Genomic DNA, 21287 nt, shown 5'->3' on the forward strand with positions numbered 1-21287 from the left:
ATGAGAGAGAAATAAAGGTTACTTTTCCCAAATATATTTTACTATATGAGAAAGGAATTCTAAAGATAAGCTGAAATAGTGGAGAGACAACTGAGCTTGTAGTTCTGCCTCTGACACATACTAGCTGTGTGACTCTGGGCAAATTATTCAATCCATTTGTGTATCAGGATTCTCTTCCATAGCATAGAAGGGCTGCAATCTTTTTTTGGTGGAGGAAGTTCCCCCATTTTGAAAAAATCATCCATCATTTCTGTCAATCCATTCATCAGCAGATATTTATTGAGAATCTACTAACTACCAGGCACTGGGAATTGAGTGAGAGTAGAATGATAATTTGAGGTCAGGTGAGGGTATTTAAAAGCTAAATGGAGCATATATTTTATTGTAGAGTCAATATGAATTCATTATGGTTCATGAAGTAGAGCAGTGATGTGGTCAAATCTCTGATTAACGAAGTCGCGTTGGTAGCTATGTATTGAGGATGGGCTAGAATGGTGAGTAACTTGAGGCCAGCAGACCAGTTAGGAGACTTTTGAAAGACAGTTAGATGAGAGGGTAAAGACCTGAAATAACATGATAACTCTGAACATAGAGAAAAAGGGCCAGATAAGAGAAATGCTGTGGAAGTACAAATGTGAAAAGATTTGGTGGTTTACTGCAGATGCAGGGTGAGGGAATAGGAGGAATTGAGGATAATGTTGAAACTGTGAGACTAGGAGACTGGAAGAATGATGGTGTTTTCAAAGGAAAAAAGGAAACGGGGAGTTTAGGGGAGATATGATGTCTGATTTAGATATTTTGTGTTTAAAATGATTCTGAGATGTCCAGTTTGAAATGTCCAATGGGCCATCAATGGAGCCAGGGCTAAGGTTCAAGAGAGACATTCCCTGGGCCAGTCGCTTAACTCCAAATGCCTAGACCTTACTGCTCTTCAGCCTTGGAACTGATACTTAGTATTGATTCTCAGACAGCAGGTAAGGGTTAAAAAATTTCAGGAGAGATATAAGGGCTAGGTCTATAGATTCATAAGCCATCTTTGTAATGATGATAATTACACCTATAGGAACTGATGAAGTCAATAAGAAAAGAAAAGAGGGTCCAGGACAGCCTCAGGTAACACTCTTACAATTGTGCTAGATGTTATTGGTTTATACTATCAAATGAGAAGGGATAATTTGTGCCAGCAATGGCCTCTCTAATTAATCATGAGGTCCTTGTAGTTCTTTGACTTCTTGAAGTACAATGACCTCCACTACTACCCCACTTCAGTGACTCATCCTCATGGTTTTATGGGAATAAGCTTGATAACTGATATATTGCAGGGAAAAGAATACCAGATTTGTAGTTAGAGGTCTTGGTGCTGGGTTTGAATCCTGCCTATCACCTTTTTGGGCTTCAGTTCTCTAGTCTTTAAAATAAGGGAATTAGACTAGATAATATCTCTGGTCTCTTCCAGTTTTAAATCGATGATGTGTTTATACTTAAAAGGTAAGTTAAAACAAGTACTGAATTACTAAACCAATCAGCTATGATTTTAGTTATATTATAAAATTGGCTTTTTTTTTTAAACACTATTTCTGTCTTTGTATGAATTCTAAGTCAGAAGAGTGGCAAAGGTTTAGTTGACTTGCCTAGGATCACACAGCTAGGAAGTATCTGAGGTTAGATTTGAACCTAAGTTTTCCTGAGTCCAAGCCTGGTGTTCACTGTGCTACCCAGCTGTCCCTATCTCAAAAAACTACTGGTTATGTATATTTTTTAACTGAAACTCTTTTTAAATTAAATTTTAAAAAGACCCTTATCTTCCACTTTAGAATCAATACTATGGAGAGTTAATATTATGGGAATTAAATCACACAGCTAGGAAGTACCTGAGGCCAGATTTGAACCTAGGATCTTTCATCCCCAGACATGGATCTCTAATCCACTAAGCCACATAGCTTCCTCAATTGATTATATTAAAGGGGCAAGCAAGAATATTATTAATGGGCAAGCAAGGAAATATAGTAAAATCTGATAATCAAACTAACACAAAAAATGTAGTGGTGTGTAGAAAAGTAAGGTGTGAAAACCACTTTCTATAGTTATCCAAAGATAGCTTGGCATAGGAGCTAGAGGGTTGATTTCAGTGTTTTTGGGCTCAAGTTCTGCCTCTCACATTTACTGACTATATGACCACAGGCAAGGCTCTGAAACCTCTTATTGCCCTCACTCAAGTCTTTAAAACTCTATCACCAGGGTTGTCAATATGCACCAGTGGAGGAAGGTTTCCATATCAGGAGTTCCCCTCATCATTCCCCACAATGAAATCAAAGGTCTGATCTAACAACAACAACAACAACAACAAAAAGAAACCCAAAGCAATCACATCTTAGTTACCAGGAAATAAAGGACTGAAAAGTATACTAAAATAAGAACAAAGTGCACCCAGTTTAGAAAGATCCAAGCTGGAAAAAATCTATCATGGTGGATGACACATGGGACAACCCAACTTCATCTGGAGTAAATAATACTGCAGTGGATGAGACTCTGCTTTTAATCCAAGGAATATTGGTGAGTGTTTTAGAGGTGGGGTGAGAAAAAATGAATCAGCAGTTTACTTAACAAAGCAAGACAGAGATTCAATAAAGCAGATATTACAATATATTTTTTGAAAAATTTAGTGAAATGAGATTCTTTATTGGGGGCTGAAGAAGAAAATTCAAAGTATACATGCCAAGAAGTTGCTGAGGACTTGACAAACCCCCTCTGCTTCTGTAGACATTACCAGGACTCTGCAAGAGTTTATCATCGGTAACTATGGATTATACATATAAGTCCATACATGAATAAAGAATTGAGTGTACATTTTTGGGTGTTTTGTGCATATGTTTGCTAGGCTGACAACTCTTTCAACTAATAATTTTCTGCTAGTTAATACTTTCTTGAGAATCAGGATTCAGTATGAATTGATTTATTCTAATTGCTCCCTTTTCTGTTCTTGTCCATTTACACATATTCATAATGTTGAATGTCAACTGAAATTATACCAGCCCTGAGATTCTAAACATTGAAACCCTCCTCTCTGACCACAGCTTCTTATCTTTCAGTCTCCTTTATCCCATCTCTTTCATTCAGCCTTCTAGTCAACCCCAGCATGGTCCCTAGTCTCTTGATGTTAATATTCTCTTACTCCATCATACATATTCTGATGACATTGCCTTTTTACTTCTCCTAGATTCCACAGTCAGTTGTTTTGGTGATTTCTTAGCTCTTATCCTTCAACTTCTTCCTTTCTTTATTGAACACTGTTCCCTCTACTAATCCACAATCCTGGGTAATTCTCTAGCCTCTTAATTGTTCACTTTCAAAGTGAAGTTAAGTAGCTGAAAATAGGTATGAAGATGTCCTGACTTTTTCCATCATTAATTCATGTTTTCCAAAGGATTCTCCCAAATCTTTTTACTTAATTTTATTGACTCCCTATCACACTACACACAATGGTTGTTCCACCATCATCTCCTTAAAAATTCTTCTCTTCTAGAAACCTTTTTCATTTTCAGTTTTCTTGTTGAAGAAAGAACATTCTGCTTAGAATCATGAGGGTGGTTCAAACTTCAATTCTTCTACTTGCTACCAGTGTAACCTTGGAAAAGCTACTTTTCCTCTTTGAGTATGTTTCTTCAATTGTAAGATGAAGGTGTCCATCTCCTAAGTCACTCTTAGTAAATGACCTCTAAGGGAGCTTTAGATTTATGATTACTTATGAGACTGGAGGATGATGAGATGAGGCATGAAGTAAGAGGGGGTTGGAGAGGACTGAAAACCCAAATAATCTATGCTTACTTATGGAATAATATGGTAATTAAATAACAATGATAAAGTAACAAAGTTAAAGTTCAGAGTCATAGTCATTATGGGTCATGTGTCTCAAATCCATGTTTTCTGGTTTCAAGACCAGATCCCACAATGCCAGTGGTTCCCAAATTTTAAAATCATGCTTCCATGCTTAAAGAACTTTGAAATAACATGCCACTTCATCATGGTGCAGGGTGAGAACCTAGGTTCTCAAAGGTTATCTCAATGAAATATAGTGTTGGTCAATTCCATCAAATCAATTCCATCAAACCAAAACCACCAAACAATGCTTCAAATAAAATCCAAGTAACAGATTGTGTCCTCCCTCCAAGGGCTAGCCTAGCCAAAGGTCACAGAGGATCTTCTTTAACCAGTAGGCTATTGGTTGATTATTTCTTTTATTATGGTGACACACAAAACTGACACATAGCAAATTCTTTCCAAATGTTTGTGTGATGTGTGTTTCCCTTTCACAGAAAACATGTGAAGATAGTAGATAGGTGAGAGGTCTGTGACTTCCTTTCTGGTGTCGTAAATTTGTTCTAGGATACCAGCTCCTTATAGATCTCACACAAATATTCCACTTTATTTGCAGCAATGGAGATTCACTGACCCTTCTCCCCTAAACCACTCCTAAAAAGTCAGTTCTCAAATTCCATTTAATCCATGCATAAATGGATAGAGAATCCTACCATGAACTTACCCACTCCAAATGCAATTTCAAAAAGAAAACAAAACTTTGAATGGAAATTTGATTCATGAAGATGACAAATATTAGTTACCAATCAATTACTTACATTAATTAATTAATAATGATAGGGATTAGACCAGTGATTTCTTTGATAAAAGAAAAGGCTGGGTGAGGAAACTTCCTCTGCTAGGGCAACGAGGTAGCTTCTCTACAATTTATAGTCTTAAGGAATTGCATGGGGGTCCTGAGAAGTTAAGCAACTTAATCAGGGTCACAGTCATTATGGGTCATGTGTCTTGAACCCATGTTTTCTGGCTTCAAGACCAGCTCTCACAATGCCAGTGGGTTCCCAAAGTTTTTGTTCCACAAATCTCTTCAACAACAATAATGAAAACAAAATATGTTGTAAACCTCCAGGATAATTTAATATGCCACTTAAAATATTCTCTTAGATGTATTTATTATTTTATTTACTCATTTAGGATTTACAATAGCTACAATGATAACATTGCACAAAAAGTTCCAAATTAAATTTTTATATAATTTATAATTATAAAAACAAGAAAATGCACATGCTTGTTTGTCACAGAGAAAAAAATATATTTGTAACATAACCAAGTAATTATTTACTTCTTTAGGTTTCATAAAGAAGCCTTGGCTTTCATAAAGGGGTTCCATAAAGAACCCCTTGGACCATCACTGTGAATATTAACCACAAATCATTAAATGACAATCAGGGCACCCTGGATAGGGTATTGGATAGGGTATTCCCCTATCCAAATATAAGGTAATTAAATATAAATTGGGAAGAAAGCAGAATAAATACAATAAAGTGTATGCAGTGAATGGGTTGAGAATTGGCCTTTAAACCAGGAAAATTGTTCAAGTTTTTCCTCTGACAAGTGGGACCTTTAGAGTTTCTTAACTGCTCACTGCTCTAGGACAACACAAGTTACAGATAAGATAACTTAATTTGGTGGAGGAATTTTCTTTACCTGGAAATTCTCTATTCCAAAGAAGTCACAGTACTCACTTCCTAACCTGAATATAAGGTAGTCTATATGTAAGGGAGAGAGGACACTAGTATTTGAGGGATCAGAAAAGACTTCATATAGATAGTGCCAGAAAGCACTAGTCTATGCCATTATCAAAATTGCCATCATAAAAAAAGTGAAGAGACCACTTGGAGAAGCCTCAAAGACCACCAGTGGCCCTCAAGACCCCACAGTGGCAAGTCCTGCTCTTTAAAAAATGGTAGACCATTTAGGTGTGGTCTTGGCAGGAAAAAAAGGAGAGAGACAAACAGGAAAACAAGATGACTTCTCTAGGTTTTTCCCAATCCAGCTACCATGTTATAATTCCATGTGGTTGCTATTATAACCTCCTAAGGGCACAACATGCATGCCAAGTCTTTTCCTGTCCAGCCGGCCACCAGGAGAGCTTTGAGACATTCCCAGACATAAGGACAAATGTAGGCAGCAAAAAGGGAATAATTACCCTAGGCAACATTTAAAAGCTCCTTCCATCTTGATCTGGCTTATTCCTGAGTCCTTTAGCTCTTGGACCCTAGATCCTATTACCTAGTGATGATTTTCCTTATATTGAATGATGGATGGATCTCTGTGGCAACAGCTTGGCTTTGAACTTGCCCCCAAATCAGAGGAATCAGTAATTTTGCCTCAGATTTCCTGCTGAAGTATTGCCTCTAGTCTCCCTGCATACCCACACTGATTAATACCTAAAAGGACACTCTCCAGTTGTTTTCTCCATTGGAAAATTAGATATTTTGCAGATAAAATGAGTATATTAGGGGGAAGGGGGAAGCTTTGTTTGTTATCTTTTCTGCTCAGCATCTTAGCCATCACAGGTTATTTTCTCTAACTCCCCCACCCCCAATAATAGCCACTAGAACATCACATCTCTGGTATTCATGGGCTGGTTGTCTGTGTGCCAGGGAACTTGCTCCGAGCTCAGGCAGAGAATAGACACTAGGTCTGGTTTGTGTATGATTCTATCTAATAGCAAAGACTCAATTTGAATCTCTACAGCCACTTTCCTACCCATATAGTCCCCTGTAATGTAGACAACCCTCAATTGCCTAGTCCTTACCAGCCCTCTGCCTCAGAACCTACTTGTATTAATTCTAAGACAGAAGGCTAGATTTTTTTTAGAGACATACATACAGACAGACAGACAGACAGACAGATAGAGAGATATTTGTTGAATGATCAGTGGATTCTTCCATTCTGAAGTAATCTCTTTTTCCTATAAACTTTCACAATAACATATCTATACTCAGGACATTTCTTATATTTGATTTTGTATTGTCATTACTTAAGTCTATGTTGCATTTCTCCTACTAGACTATAAAGTTCCTCAGAGCAAGGCCCATGGGTCTCATTTATTTTTGTATCCCTGACCCCCAATTCCATCCATGCCTGGTTACCACTATTGAGTACTACCTTGCAAGTGGCACTTAGTAATGCTTAATAAATGAATGCTGAAAAGTTGGTCAAACAGAGGTTAAATTGCCATGTGTACATATCTGCTGACTCTTCCATGTGGCAGAGAAGAGCACAGGTGGCAAAGAAGCCAACTTTGGTTCATATTATATTCTTTCTCCCAATCCTTGGCATGTGCATGGGCTGGTTGGCTCAGAAGTACCCTATTTGTGCTCTAGGAAGCTTGCCCAGTGCTCAGGCAGAGGAAGGAGTCTGGGTCTGGTTTGTGTATAATACTGTCTAACAGCAGATACTAAATCTGGATTTTACCAGTTGCCTACCCACCCTTGTATGACTCTGCAGTACATACAGCTGTGCTTGGCACACATTTCATTTTCCACTTTTCATTGTCTCATAAATTAATAATAGAATCTCTCCTCTTTATTCGATAATCATAATACTAATTCACCTTCTTTGGTGATTTGCAATTAACAAAGAATTTTTCTCATAATAACCCTGTGAGTTTGATAGTGCAAGCATTCCTATTCACATTTACAGATGATGGAACTGGAAATTGGAGAGGTAAAGCAACTTGCCAAATTCATACAGTTGGTAAGTGACTGAACTAGGACTTGAACCTAGGTCTTTTGATCCCAAAAGTGCTCTTTCTACTACACCAGAAATGGACCTATAGACCTACATGACTTGAGGAGCATCACAAAATCCCTGTTGTCCAAAATTCTCTCTTCTGATTGCCCTCCAAAGTGTCAGACTTTGTGAACATTAGAGATATTCCTTTCGGTTCATGCATAAGGAGCATGAGGTCATTGGATGATGGAATACAGAATGGGCCAATCAGAAGGGGCTTTCTTGGGTCCAAGAACTGTTTTCTCTAATTTCTCTTCCATAAACAACTTTTTAAAAAAATAGTAAACAGGGTTAAGGAACTTGATCATGTTGCATTTGAACTCATGAAGAGAAGTCATCCTGATTCTAAGCCCAGTGCTCTATTCATTGCACCACCTCACCGCCTCTAGAAACAACTTTTGCTTGAAAGGGGAGAATCCATTAGCTATCAATAACCAATTCTAGAACTCATCTCAATCTCAGGTATATGAGGCTAAATTAATTATGTTTTAAAAGTTCCTTCATGATGAAGATGGCAGTGGAAATTCTGAAGGGATTATATTTTAGAATATGACATCATTATATTCTTTCCATGGGTCTGATGTCTGTTTCCTTGGAAACTGGAGGAATGATGATAATAAAGAAATGGCAACTGAGAGGAGTTATTCTAGGTCAACTTTTCTTTCCATAGAGATGACACTGAGTTGAGAAAATAAGGTGAAAGTACTAATTTTTGAGCCTCCTTCTACCTTGTTTTCATGTGTCTAACCTTCATTTCCATGGAAACTCTGCCCATAGTCAGATGACTGCTTCCAATAAAGGCTCCTGTTCCCTCCAGGTTGCTGAGCAATTCTGTATTATCTTGTAAAGTTATGACACTTAACAGGAGAGACAACCATCCCTGAGGGGTGGGGGGATTAAAAAGAAGTTTTGTCTGCTGTCCTCTTCCTACTTGATTAGAGTCATGGCTTCTTATAAGCAAACTAGCTAACTCTCCATAAGTGATCTGTGTATTGCTGCCCTGGAAGGTGATTCCAAGACACATTAAAAACTATTCACAAATTTACTCAATGAAATTTATTAAAGTCACACTACATTTTAGTCACTATGGAGAATGTAAGAGCATTTGTCCTTATGAAGCTTAAAATCTAGTTAGGAAATTAGAAATTAACTAGTTAGGAAATTGGAGAAAACAATTCTTGGACCCAAGTAAGCCCCTTCTGATTGGCCCATTTAGTATTCCATCATTCAACAACCTCATGCTCCATATGCACAAAAACCATGGTCTCAGCTGCCTATATATAAATGCAGAATGTATAACTAATAATCTGGGACAGCTAGATTGCTCAATGAATAAAGCACCTAAAGTCAAGAAAATCTGAGTTCAAATCGAACCTCAGACACTTACTAGCTGCATGACCTTGGGAAAATCCCTTAACCTCTGTTTGCCTAGAAGGCAGCTAGGTGACTCAGTAGATAGTGAATTGAGCCTGGAGTCAGAGAGACCTGAGTTCAAAATTGACCTAAGACATCTACCACCCCTGTAACTGTGGGCAAGTCACTTAACCTTAAATCACTGGAGAAGAGAGAATGGCAAACCACTCTAGTATCTTTGCCAAGAAAATATGGCTCATAACACCATGAAAAGTCAAACATGACTGCAGAACAAATAATAAGATAAACTTCAAAAGGGAATACAATCTCACAGGAATCACTGGAATTGGGTTGTGATTGGATTAATACAAAATACATGACTAGATTCTTCATTCAAAAGGAAGAGAATCGATTAAAAAGTGGTGATGGAGTGGTATGATATATTAAGAGGATATAGTCATGAAGAAATCCATACACTAAAAATGGTAAGCATGGTAGAAAGCATTTGGGTGAGGATAAATTGAAGAAAAAATGGAAACAGTATTACTGTGTAAACATACATTAGATCTCCTAGACACAAAGGGAAAAATAGATGAAATCAGGAAATATAAATTTTTCATGGATTAATTATAAAAAGTAGTAGTGGGAAACCAATTCTCTGAACACCTGCTAGAGCACTCTCTCTGCCACAAAACAGAAGAGTTGATAAATTCTTAAATTTCCTTAATGATAATTTCATTATGCAAAAAAGTATAGGCACAATGAGGCTAACTCTGGTTTGGGATCTGATTTTGGCTAATATGGAGAGTCCACAGTATTTGGAGTGAGAAGTGACCGTCTTCTTACACCTTCAAGAAATGGAAATAAAGAAAGTTTAATAACTTTGAGCAACTTTTCCAAGGTTATTCAAGTAGTAAATAACAGGGTTATAATTTAAGCACTGGTACTCTGAATTAAAATTTAATTGTAAAACACTATACAAGTGTTATTCCTATTTATTTAAAAAAGAACCAATCGACAAACATTTATCAAATGTTTATTATCTATAACTCTCCTTATTGGTGGAGATAATGAAGTGGTCATAATGAAATCAAGCCATTTGTCAAGATCAGCCAAATGAACAAGAATTTATTAAGTATCTGTGATGTGTTGGGTACTGTGCTAAGATCTGGGGATGTAAGCATAAAACAGTCCTTGCCCTCACAGAGTTCATGACCTAATGGTCATATAGTCTGATTTAACCTTAGATTTAGAGAACAGATAAGGTCCTACAGTCTAAAATTCTACAAGGTCATGGAAAAGTATCTTTAATGAAATTATTATAATACTAACAATGCCAAAGAAAAAAAGGGAACAGAGTAATGTATATGGAACTCTTCAGCCAATTTCCATTTACAAAAAGTCTTATAAACAATGGAAGCAAGGGTGGGTTAAGAAAGGATGAATGTACAATAGAAGCAAAATACTAGAAGAACAACATGAGGAATAACAAGGTTCAGAATTAGCTGCAGTGGATGATAAATGTTTAGGCTAACAAAAAAAAATTTTGAAAGCCATATTCAGGATAGTAGGAAGAAAGGGATACAGAAGGGATAACAGTGCTCCTTGGAGGGGCCATGTCTATGATAAGGGACAGGAAGACATAAGATCAGAGATTAAGAGCTGGCAGGAACTATAATGGCCAGGTCTAGAACATGCATTTTACAGCTAAATAAGAACTAATCATCTCCTAATTTAGTTATGGTGTGCTGTTTTCTCATGCTAAGGGGGATGATATGTTGATTGGAAGAATAATAAAAAAACAATTAGGAAATAACAAGATGAACAAGAGATTTCCCTCATGAATTTAAGTTGCCCAAGTGAACTGGATCCAAGGGTCCTGAAAGAATTGGTTAATGATACTGCTAATTCTGTCAAGGGGTTTCATAGGACTGAAGACAGGCAAAGATTCTGATTTTCACATAGGGAAAGGGTGGAGTTGGTAAACTATTGGTCAGTGAGCTCGACTTCAATTCCTGGCAAAATTTTAAGACATACTATTAAAAGCACAGTTTATGAGCATTTAGAAAGGGAAGTGGTGATGTCTGAGAGCCAGCATGACTTCATCCATGATAGATCACACCAGACTAAATTTTCTTCTGAAAGAATTACTAGATTGAGAGATCATAAAAATTGCATATTATACCTGCATTTCATAAAGGGATTTGACAATATTATGTTTTTCTGGCTATATGATGTCTACAGATAAACTCTTAAGAACAGAATACTCAGGAAGATGCTATAATAATTGAAAAGCTAGCCCAAGAGTAAAGTGGAAAGGAAACAAGACTGACAGTTGGTGGGGGGAAGGGACATTTTCCCAGTCTTTTCTCAATAAATATTACAGTAACAATTAATTGACAACCTGGAGGATGGTCTATAATCAAAGCACCTTATCTGCTCTCAGTCCTGTGCTTCTTAGTATATCCATCTGGCACTAGAATTAAGGCCTAGTTGGTTTACTTCTACAATTTGCTAATGACCTAAAGCTAATATATTAAAGGACAGAATAAAAATTCAAAAAGATCTTTATAGGTTTGGAGGACAGGCCACATTTAGTGTGAAAAAATTAATATGAATAAATATAAAGTCTTCTACTTGAGTTAGAAAAAGTCAACTGATCAAATATATTCAGAAAGGGATAGCTAGATAAAAGTTTCTATGGAAAAGATTTTGGAATTTTAAGTGGACTGCAAACTCAATCTTAGTCACCAAGGGATATTGGCAGCCAAAAAGCTAATATGGAGCATCCCAGATGAAGGAAGTGATAATCCCAATTTGGATGTTGGGCTCATCTGGAATGTTGGGTTCATCTGAATGCTGGGTTCAGCTTTGGAGGTCATATATTAGGAAGAGTGACCAGACTGACAAAATGGGTAGAGCCTTTGCCAAGTGAATGAATGAAAGAACTGGAGGTGTTGAACTCAAAGAAGGGAAGATAGAGATGGGGAGGTTAGAGTGCAGAGACATGGTATTTCTCTATTAATAATTGTCCTTGCATGAGGGATTAGATACATTCTGTTTGGTCCACACTGGAAAAACTAGTAATAATATTTGGAAGTTGAAGAAAGGCAGATCTCTGCTGGAGGCAAGGAAAGTTTTCTATTAATTAGAACTCTCCAAAAGTAGAATGGGCTGCCCTGGGAAATAATCACACACTCCTCAGTAACAGCCTTTAAATAGAATGTTTGCTTGGGGCTTTTGAAAAGGGAATATTGTAAAAGGAATCTTTTGTAAAGATTGATGTGAAAAAACTTTAGAATCTATGATATATATTCAGGTTCATCCTTATATTTAGATGTCATAATTTATGTGTTACTCAAAAGAGTACATTGTATTTATTTAAATATAAGTCACCATCAAAATCACCAATAACCATAAAATATTTATGTGAAGAGGAAAACATACATAAGTTATAATTAGACTCTGTGTGTATGTGTATATATCAGATATGGGAAATAACTTATAGCCTATATTCAGATCAATGTGATAACATTCATTTCACAAGAAACTGTTATAAATGAAATAGTCTATTATTAAAGTATTAATCCATTAATAAGGTTGAGATACTTTTTGAATTTTAAAAAGAAAATTACCTCCTGAGGGATAAAGAACTTGAGAGTCATAAGCTACCAAGAAGGTAAATATCTTGTGAGAAAGGAAGGAAGTTGGTACAATGGAAAGATGAAAGAGAAGAGCTGGGTTCAATTCTTACTTCTTTCATGGCTTTGGGCAAATTATTTAAACTTTCTAGGTTTCTGTTTCTTTAAAAAATAAAGGTGATGAATTCATTAGATAACCTCTAAGACCTCTTCCCACTTTTAATCTATGAATCTTTGATTTTTATAATATTAGATTCTCAAAATTAGAAGGGACCTTTGAAGGCATCCAGTTCAACAGTTTACTGTGGGGGCAAATCTCTGTTAATTAAATCACCAACAAATAATCAACTTCTACTTGAAGGCATCTAGTGATGGGGAACTCACCACCTCCTGAATTGGCCCATTCCATATTTGGTCATTTCTAGATGTAAATGTGAGAGAAAACTAGAATCTCCCTTTCTGCATCCTTCACCATCAGCCCCATTCTGTTTCAAATAAATAGAACAGTACCTTAAAGTGTGTGAAAGGGGATTTGTTTTATCTTAACTTAATCAAGTACTTAAAATGCTCCATCCTTTTAACTTAATCAATCAGGAACTTGAGAATCCTTTTGATAAAAGTTCACACATTCAGAGGATGGGAGGTGGATCCTACAGGCACTACTAGAGGGCGGTGCAGGCAAATTAAGAAAATTTGATTGGTTCCTGAGATGCGATAGACCAGCCCACAAGGAAAGGAAAGAGAAACCAGAGAGACAGGAAGTGTCATGGAGAAAATGGCTTATAAAAGCCAGCCAAGGGCATTCTGGCTCATTCTGATGCTTTGGTGGCTCTTGTCGAAAGAGGGACTCCTGTGTGGCACTTCTTCTGAATTGGAGGATTTCTGTGTTGGAGATTCTGCATTGGTGGCTTGAGGAGTTAGGCTTTGGTAACTCACTTGGGTTGAGGAGGCCCTGGCCAGAGACATTGGCCTTTTGGCTCTTCTGTCTTTGGTGGGACTCTCTCTTTGGTGAGGCACTTGGATCCAGCTTAGTTAATTTATCTAGGTAATATTTTCTACCTCCTTCCTACGTTTCCCTATTTACTATCTCCACCCTGATGTAATAAAGCTGCTAAAGCTACCAACATACTCATAGTTTAATTTTTAAGTTTTATAAATGGCGACCACAACAATATTTTTAAATTCTTATATTTTGTCAAACCAATTTTAATTATTACAAGTGATAAACCAAAGGATCAAGAAATAACTGAAGAGAACTGGAGGAAGGTTCAAATCCTAATTGCCATTACCTTTAGGAATTGAATCTTTGTGATCCACACTTCAGTAATTTATAAAACAAGGGGGTTAGATTAGCTATCTAAGGTCCTTTCATCTATAAATTCTGTGAACCTATGATCTTATGAAGTGGGAGGAGCCAAAGACAATTCCAAAGGTCAAGTTTGTGGATCTGGGAGAATGATAGCACCACTGATGAAAAAGACCAGGGACTTCAAAGTATATTTCCTTACATGTAGTCAAATTCTGTCTCTGAAAATGCTATCTGTTGTTCCTAATTATTTTCTCTTAGGTGAAACAGGTTTCATCATTCTTTTCTATGATAACCCTTCTAATACTTGAAGGCAATTCTCATGTTCCCCCAAGTCTTCTCTATAGTTTGTTGTTGTTGTTGAGTAGCTTCAGTTGTGCCTGATTCTCTGGGATTCCATTTGGGTTTCCATGGCAAAGGTATTAGAGAGATTTGCCATTTCCTCCTCCAATTCATTTTACAAATGAGGACACTGAGGCAAACAGGATGTAGTGACTTGCCCAGGGTCACACAGCTAATTAGAGTCTGTGGCCAAATTTGAATTTAATTCTTTCTGACTCCAGGCCTGGTGCACCATCCATTGTACTACTTAACTGCCCTCTTCTCTATGGTAAACTTTCTCAATTCCTTCTTGTATTTGTGAAGTTGTAATTTTAGAAATCCACAGTTGCACTAATTCATCCTAATTAAATTTCTTCCAATGTAATATAAGCTTCTTAAGAGCAAGAACTATTTGACAGAGTCAATAGACTAATTGACTTGGCAGTTTTATTTCTTAATGAATCAAAAACCATTTATTAAGTGTCTACTTGGTGCCAGTCACTGTGCTAAGGGCTAAGGACAGGAAGAACAAAGTGGAACCAGTCTGTAGCCACTCTCCCCCCGAACCCTTATATTGCCCAGAGTCACACAAGCTAATAAGTGTCTGAAGCAGGTTTCAAACTCAGGATATCCTTGCTCCAAATCTACCATGTCATTCTGCTGCTGCTAGGCATTGTAGACACATAGTAGGTGCTTAATAAATACCTTCTTGACTGATTCTGTCATTTTAATAATACTGGCATATAAGCTGCCTTAATGGTCACACTAGAGTAAAATAATGATATAATAATCCACTTGTGAAACTGGCTAGGGTCTCAGTTTCCTCATCTGTAAAATTAGGGTATTGAACTAAATGATCTCTAAGACCTCAGTTTCAGCATAGATTCCATCATTTGATCAGCTCATATTTCTGATGTCAAGTTATCTAAAGTTAGCCTGTCTTTTCAGCTAGTGTGTGAATAAAACCTGGGCAGGATGATGGCTGGGCCTGAAGACACTTCTTTCCTTCTCATTCGACATCTTACTGCCATAAAACTGAAGAGCTTTAAAATGTGTAAACCAACTCATGTTGCTTTTGGATTAAAAGATTTCCCACAGAAAGTTCCTTCTTACTGAATAGGATGTTGCATCCTTTCTGGTTTCTTCCTCTGTGTTTCACTCCCTCCTACGAGAACAAAATTTCCTTCATGTTGGTTTTCTCTTCATGATTGCAACATTTCGAATTTCTCTTAACCTGTGGGATTCTGGGCAAGGTAATTCCTCTGCATCTTCCCAGCATTTCTCTTATAGGTTATTCTCTTGAGGACATGATGTCAGGATATATCAGTTTCAGGTCAGGTCTTTCCTTCCTTCCTTCCTTCCTTCCTTCCTTCCTTCCTTCCTTCCTTCCTTCCTTCCTTCCTTCCTTCCTTCCTTCCTTCCTTCCTTCCTTCCTCTTACCTTCCATCTTAGAATTAATACTATGAATTGGTTCTAAGGCAGAAGAGCAGTAAGGGCTAGGTAATGGAGATTAAGTGACTTGCCCAGGATCACAAAGCTAGGAAGTGTTTGAGGCTAGATTTGAACCCATGACCTCCTTTCTCTAGACTTGACTATCCCTTGAGTTACCTAGCTGCCCTAGGGCCTCCCTAATCTTATTAGTGACTTTTTCTCCAAATACTTCCTTCATCCTCCATGTTATCCAGTTCTGGAACCTGTAAAAATGGAGACTTGAACTCTGGACTCCAAAGCCCAGAAGTCCTTGCTCTGGCTCCCAGAATGCCTTGTAACCTCCCCCGGGCCAAGAGTGAAATGGGGTAGTTAACTTGGCTGTAAAGGTTACTGGGGTCTCTTTCCTGTTTCCCCTTCCAAGCAGACATGTCTCTTTCATGATGTAGGTGAGGTTAAATGGGCCTCTCGGCCCACCTATCACGTGCCTTTCTTACTTGTATTTTCCAAAATTCCTTATCTTAAGTAAACCTCTAAAAATATAATACTTCTAGAGAGAAACTTATTTCTACCTGCCACAGCTTGGCCCCCTAATTATAACTGTTACAAACCATCATCAACTCAGTCCTGCCTTTGTCAACGAATGAAATGTATCAATCTACTTTCCCTATGGCCCTACTCAATCCCTGTATCCTCCATTGGTATAATCTTTCTCATAAGCTTCTTTTCTTTTCTTTTTTTTTTAAAGTTTTTAACTTCCATCTTAGAATCAATATAGCACATTGTCTCCAATGCAGAAGAGTACTAAGGAAATGGGGATTTAGTGACTCCTTGACCAGGCTAGAGAGCGAGGAAGTGTCTGAGGTCAGTTTTGAACCCAGGACCTTTCTTGTCTCTTGAGACTTGCCTCTCACTCCTCTGAACTACCTAGCTCTCCCTTGCCATAAGCTTCTCAGGAGAAAACATTGCCTTCACTTTTGCATTTATACAGTTTGGTACAGAGCAAGCCTTTAAAAACTGCCTTTTAATTCATTTCAAACCCCTCATTTTACAGATGAGAAAATGAAGACCCAAACACAGTTATAACAAGATGGAGCAGCCAGGGCTTTGTGTGAAGGTGAAAATATCTAGAGATCACATATCTATAGGTGTTTTTTCCCCTTGCCTGTTCTACTAACAGGACCTCTTTTGCCCACCCTCTAAACCCCCATCCTGCTCCCGAAAGCTATGGGATGCTTATTCCCATCTATGGTCACAATTTCAGCAGAGTAAAGACCTGGGGTGTTGCAGGTTGTGCTTCTTCTTCCACCTACGCAGCATCCCCACCCCTCAGGGAAACTTCCCTTGTTCCTTCTTCCATCCTGTCCCAAGTGAAAATTTTGTGTTATGGTACCAGTCAGTTTATCTTGGGCAAGGTAGTGGCAGAAGAAATACTACACCCAGGTCTCTTTACTTCTAAGGCTGGTGGTACCTATTTTTATGATGTATTCCTAGGACCATAGAGGAAAAAACAATTCAAAACTGGTTGAAGTTTTTTAATGAGTCTATAGCCTATTTTTGGAGACATGATTATTGCCCATGAAACTGGTATCAAACAGAAAAACATTCAGACTCTGTGATACCAGTGATGTGATCCAAGGAATTCAGAGGAAGTGGGAGAGCAGTTATCAGGGGATGGTTAGACTAGATGAGGAAAGCTTCATGCTGGTGTTAGACTCTGAGGGAGGACTGGTAATATTTGGACTAAGAGAGGGCATTTCAGGCAGGGTGGACAACATGAGCAAAGACCTAGAAGTAGGAATGAGTGTGATGTGTTTTAGTAAGACATGAGGAGACCAGAATATTTTGGAACTAGGCATTACTGTGGGGAATTCAGATGGGTTAAAATGATAGGAATTGTTGGATGCTAATCAGAGAACTTTAGCCTTCAAATAGTAGGCAGTAGTGAGACACTGGACTTGGAATAAAGCATTAATGAATGAAGTATGCGAGCAATGATAAAGGAGAATGAGTCTGGCAGCAAGTAATATCTAGAAGACAAAAGAAAGATGAGAGTTGACAAATCTAGAGACAAAATTAATTCTACATAGGGAAAATTGTGAAGGACTAGAAGTTTGTCTCTAATAGTCTTGTACTTATTTTTAATAAAATAAAGTCCCTCAATCCTGCCCCCAAATCTCTCCCACTTAGCCCTTTACTTATATTTGGAAACAATATATTCTTTATAGAGTATTGATATTGTGGGGAAAATGTTAACTTTGAATTCAAGAGACCTGACGTTCTATAAGACCAGTTCTAAAATTCTATGTTACAAGGTCTTTTTCTGCCCTAAAATTCTATTTTCTAAGTTTCTAACAATGTTATTTCTCTTTTAAGCCTATCTGATTCTGTTTTAGCTTCTTTATTCCTCCCAAGAATATTTACACTATAAAAGAGAATTTTTAAAAAGGTCTCAAAACCCAGAGGGATGAATACTTTTCTAATAGAAGAATTTAAGGCACACTTAAGGACATTGGGGCAAAATATTTTTGTGAATAAGTCCACCTTACTATTTCTCACACCATATTTTCTTTATCATGCAAAGTATATTTCCCTATTGATCATTATTATAAGAGCATACTCATACAAAACCAAAACCCCAAAATAAAACTGTAAATAAACTGACATAAAAGAGAGTATTCTTTGAGCTGCATCTGACTCCAAACAGTTCTTTCTCTGGAGGTGAATAAACATTCCTTATCACAAGTCCTTCAGAATTGTCCTGGATTATTGTATTGCCGAGTATAGTCAAATTTTCAAGTTTGCACATCATAATTTTTTTAAAGGCTACAAATAAAGTCAGTGCTCATCAGCTGGGCTGAAAAAAATTCTCGCTTATGAATGTAGGTGAAATATTATTGTGCTATAAAAAACAATGAATATGAAGAATTCAGAGAAACATGAGAAGACCTATATAAACTGATGCAAGAAATAAGCAGTACAAGAATAGTATACACAATGATGACAATAATATGGATGAAACTAACACTGAAAGGTATTCAAACTCTGATTATTTGAAATGACCAGTCTTTCTTGGACCCAGAAAATGTGTGATGAGATGCATTTTTCTCCTTTTCTTTTTCTTATTTCAGTAGAGATTTGGAGGATTAAAGATGTGTACTACTGCATATTCAGTCACTTTGTTGGCTTGTTTTCCTTAGCAATTTTCTTCTCTTAAGTGTAAAAGTGTATATCAACTGGAGATAATATCACAGGAAAACCAGCTATTTCCTCTTTAGCTAGCCCCTGTCTTCAGAATGTAGGCAGCACCATTCTTTTCCAACTCCTCCCTTAGCCCTTAAAGAACAACATTTCCTTAGTCAACATGCCTATTCTGCCCCACACTCCAGAGAGGAGAGAATTCTTTGTAGTGACTAGAAGATAATGGTGAAGGTAGGGGGATTGTCCTAAACTAATCACTTAGTACTTAGGGTGGAGGTTCACATTTTTAACCTTCTTTGTATTTCTTTGCCAATCCTGGACATTTATTTGCAATATTTTTTTTTTTGCAGTTCTGAGTTGCAAATGAAGTGGAATGAGGCAAGGTGTATAAGAGAGAGAAAGTGGATCTTCATTTGAAAATAAAATAAAATTCAATTTAAAAAGGATGGATTTTATATATCTGACAATTCAGCTATCTTGAACAGAAATCAGAAAGTAACTTTATAGAACAGAATAAGCTTTGCAATTAGCTTTATATCACTTGGCAAAGAGGAAGAGAGAAAGGGTTGACTATTTCACAGTCTGATAATGAATTTTCTGGGTAGGAAGTTGTTAATCACCAGTAGCTTGGACAACATGAAAACAAATATATACAAAACAAGTTATATACAGGATAAATAGGAAGTAATTAACAGATGGAAGGCACTAGAATTAAGAGGGGTTGAAGAAGACTTTTAGTGAAGGAAGGGATTTTACTTGGGACTTAAAAAGAGCCAGAGAAGTCAGTAGGTAGAGCAGAGGAGGGAAACTTTCCCTGCATGGGGGACAGGTAGAGAAAATGTCCAGAGCAGAGAGCTTGTGTGTTTTGTTTGTGAGATAGCCAGGAGGCCAGAGTCACTGTTTGGAAAGAGTATGGGTAAAGTCTAAGATTGGAAAACAAGGAGGGGTTCTGAAGGGCTTTGAAAGCCAAATGGAGCATTTTGAAGTTGATCTTGGAGGCAATAGGGAGCCCCTAGAGTTTTCTGAGTAGGTGGTGTGACATGATCAGACCAGTGTTTTTGGAAAATCACATTAGTGGCTGAATGGACAATGGACTCCAGTGGGGAGAAACTTGAGACAAACAATCACCATCAGGCTACTGCAATAGCCTGGGAGGGAAGGAGGAAGGGAGGGAGGGAAGGGGAGAGACAGAGAGAGAGAGAGAGAGAGAGAGAGAGAGAGAGAGAGAGAGAGAGAGAGAGAGAGAGAGAGAGAGAGAGAGAGAGAGAGAGAGAGAGAGATGAATAGGCAATTTTCAGATAAAGAAATCAAAACTATTAATAAGCACATGAAAAAAATGTACTAAATCCCTTATAATCAGAGAAATGCAAATCAAAATAACTCTGAGGTATCACCTCACACCCAGCAGATTGGCGAATGTGACAGCAAAGGAAAGTAATGAATGCTGGAGGGGATGTGGCAAAGATGGGACATTAATGCATTGCTGGTGGAATTGTGAATTGATCCAACCATTCTGGAGGGCAATTTGGAATATGCCAAAGGGTGCTAAAAGACTGCCTGCCCTTTGATCCAGTCATTGCTGGAATGGCTGAACAAATTGTGGTATCTGTTGGTGATGGAATACTATTGTGCTCAAAGGAATAATGAACTGGAGGAATTCTATATGAACTGGAATGACCTCCAGGACCTCCAGAGGGAAAGGAGCAGAACCAGGAGAACATTGTATACAGAAACTGATACACTGTGGCACAATCAAATGTAATAGACTTCTCCTTTAGTGGCAATGCAGTGATCCTGAACAACTTGGAGGGATCTACTAGAAAGAACACTATCCACATCCAGAGGAAGAACTGTGGGAGTAGAAACAGAGAAGATTAACAATTGCTTGATCACATGGGTGAATGGGACTATGACTGGGGAAACAGGCTCTAAAAGATCACCCTAGTGCAAGTATTAATAATATGGAAATGGGTCTCAATCAATGACACATGTTAAACCCAGTGGAATTGTGCATCAGATACGGGAAGAGGGTAGGGATAGGGGAGGGAAAGGACATTAGTCTTCTAACCATGGAAAAATATTCTAAACCATCTAATCAAATACAATTTTAAAAATTAAAAAAAATTTAAAAATGAAGTAGTCAGAGAATCTCAATGCTCAGCTTCCCAATGTCTAGAACTCATATCAAGAAACACCTACTATAGCTGAAAGTGATAGGGAGGGATATCAGGAATTTTTTTTACTTTTATTTTTTGTCATATAATTTAAATTTTTCTCTATTACATACAAATGAAATATCTTAACATTTATTTTCTTAAAATTTTGAGTTCTGAATTCTCTCTCTTATTTCCCCTGCTTTATTTTATACCTTACTTTATAAATTACATGTAATAATAAATTTCCACATAAGTTATATGATC

General features: G+C 37.4%; 1 protein-coding gene across 1 annotated transcript in view; it reads right to left on the bottom strand.

Moving 5' to 3' along the window:
• Positions 1-21287, bottom strand: part of COL15A1 (collagen type XV alpha 1 chain) — a 224381-nt gene that overhangs the window by 148569 nt on the left and 54525 nt on the right. The gene's annotated exons all lie outside the window — the stretch shown is intronic.

Source organism: Monodelphis domestica, chromosome 7, assembly GCF_027887165.1.
Source record: "Monodelphis domestica isolate mMonDom1 chromosome 7, mMonDom1.pri, whole genome shotgun sequence".
NCBI classification, from domain to species: Eukaryota; Metazoa; Chordata; class Mammalia; order Didelphimorphia; family Didelphidae; genus Monodelphis; species Monodelphis domestica.